We start from the raw sequence: 2,500 nt of genomic DNA, 5'->3' as shown, positions 1-2,500 counted from the left end.
ATATATATATATATATATATATATACATATACACACCATCATGCCTCTCCCCCCTTCCTCCACCTCCTCCCCACTACTCTCCTCCCTCTCCCATTTCCCTTCTCCCTTCTCCCTCTTCCCTTTACCCTTCCTACCTCTTTTATTTCTTCTTTTCTTCCTTTGCTCCCCTTCCTCCTTCCTTTATCCTTCCTCCCTCTCTCTCTCTCCCTCATTCTTTCCCTCCCTCTTCTCTTCTCCCTCCTTCCTTCCCACTTGCCTTCTTCCTCTTCCTTCTTCTCTGGTCCCCCTTGTGCCACGTCCCGCAACCCCTTCCCCCCATCTACCTCGTAACCCCCCCTCCTCCTCCTCCTCCTCCTCCTCCTCCTCCTCCTCCTCCTCCTCCTCCTCCTCCTGTCACATGGAAGGGGATAAACTTGTAACTGAATACCTTTGGTCAGTTGTGAATGTCGCCAATTGACAGGGTTTACGGGTGTTGCTCGACTTGTATTGTACTGGTACGGCCATAGTTTAGTACCGGGACGATGCGCGTATAGTATATATTGGGGCGATCCGTATATAATCACTGATGTGATTTGTGTGTCATCATGATGCACTTCATGTCTGGTACTGATAGGATATGTGTGTAATAATGATACATCCGTGTGTAATAACTGTACAATTTATGTATCATACTAGAACGGTCTTTGTTCAACACCGGTACGACCCACGGATAATACTGTTAGTGAGACTCATTGTATACTCTGCTCTGTAGTTGGTATTGGGGAATTGGAGAACCTGTAGAGAGAGAGTGAGAGTGAGAGAGAGAGAGAGAGGAGTGGAGGAGTAGTGGGTGAGGGAGGGAGGGAAAGAAAAGAGGACGAGTTATGTAGTCGAGTCTTCGTTCCACACTTGGCGGAGATAAGTGGAACCTGGTGGGAACTAGACCACCTGCTGGAGTTGGGCAGTCCAGATTTGTTATCATGGTCTGAGGTGTACCTTGGGAGTACCTGAGGGAGAGTAGGGGGGATGGTGGGCTACGCTCAGTTTTTGTTGAAGAAAGTTCTGTACGACAGCCAGGCAGCCATACATACAATGCCAAGTCAGCTGGTTGGCCCTATGATTTAGTTTCTCAGCTGTTCTCCAAAAATCCATATTTTCCTGGTCCTCCTCCACCTCCTCCTCCTCCTCCTCCTCCTCCTCCTCCTCGCGTGTTTTCTCGCAATGTCACCTGTTGGGCTCGACGAGACTCTCGTTGTCCTGCTCGCACGTCGGTGGGTTGAATCTTGTTGGAGAATCCCCACCATTCCATCTCGACCCCCCCTCCCCTCCTCATCGCTCTCACTCTCCCCCACTCCCTCTCCTCCATCATCCTCCCCCCCTTTCCTTCATTTTCTTCCATCCTTCCTTTCCTCTTCTTTTTGTCCCTTCTCTCCCCCCCCGTCCTCATAAATTCTTCTCTTTCTTCTTCATCCTTTTGACTAATGCACCTCATTTATCTGTCATCTCCCTATCCTTTCCTCACCTGTCCCTCGTACCTATTATCATTTTCCTCTCTTCCTTTCCTCTCCTTCTCTTTCGTCTCTCCCATCTTTCTCTCTCTCCCTCTCTGTCTTTCCGCTCCTCCCCCCCTCTCCCCCATGCCCGTCATTCCAGCCTTTTTATGTCAGATCATACGAAGAATCAATCTCCTCACTGTTGTCATTTGAAGAATGGCTACCCCAGACTTGTTCATATGAAAAATTGCGCCCCCCCCCCGCCGCTCTGAGTTCAGGTTTAGATAGGGTGAGCTCAGATTAGGTAAAATTAACAAGAACATACTGAAGTCACTAGATGTGTCCCTGTGATGATATGGAGAGTATCTATCCCAGAATAATTTCTGTGAGAAATTCACACACACACATAGACAGACACACACATACGACCATCCATGAACTTGCATATCTTTTCACAATAAGTCTCCTGTCCTGTCATCCAAGCTTTCCTCTGACTTCCCCCCCCCCACCTGTCACTTCCTCTTCATCCCCCATTCTCATTTGACCCCCAACCCCCCATGTCCTTCCATGGGCCTTCGTGACTGAGATCTCGCTCTAGTGACTGCGTTGTTGGTTTTGGCTATTTTTGGCGTCCCCGCCTCGGCCCCGGCGCCATTGGCTTCCGTGTCCTTCGGGGCCTTTGGACAGGCTGTCCCCCGAACCGGGAGAGCCGAACCACTAACAAGTAAAGATCATAACATGATGCTTGGGGTCTTGGCAGGTAAACCCTTCACAGGAATGGCCGTGATTTCGTGTGTGAGTCTGTTTTAATTTGTGTGTTTCATGATACTCTCTTCTTGTAGGGGAAATTGTGGGTCTCAACAACTTTCCTCGTGTGTGTGTATGTATGTATGTATATACACACACACACACACGCGCGCGCGCGCGCGCGTGTATAACGCACGTAAGAAATTGACCAGTAGGTGACATTTGATGGCCAGCGCCAGATTTTGGCACCTATTCGTCACCTGGCGTGAGAAGAAACACAT

General features: G+C 49.3%; 1 protein-coding gene across 7 annotated transcripts in view; it reads left to right on the top strand.

Moving 5' to 3' along the window:
- Positions 1 to 2,500, top strand: part of LOC143024182 (la-related protein 1B-like) — a 290,930-nt gene that overhangs the window by 181,018 nt on the left and 107,412 nt on the right. The window lies entirely within an intron of this gene.

Source organism: Oratosquilla oratoria, chromosome 1 (genome assembly GCF_046742065.1).
Source record: "Oratosquilla oratoria isolate Oo_2021 chromosome 1, ASM4674206v1, whole genome shotgun sequence".
Taxonomy (NCBI): Eukaryota; Metazoa; Arthropoda; class Malacostraca; order Stomatopoda; family Squillidae; genus Oratosquilla; species Oratosquilla oratoria.
Note: the sequence above shows the minus strand (reverse complement) of the source record. Positions and strands in the feature narration are given on the sequence as shown.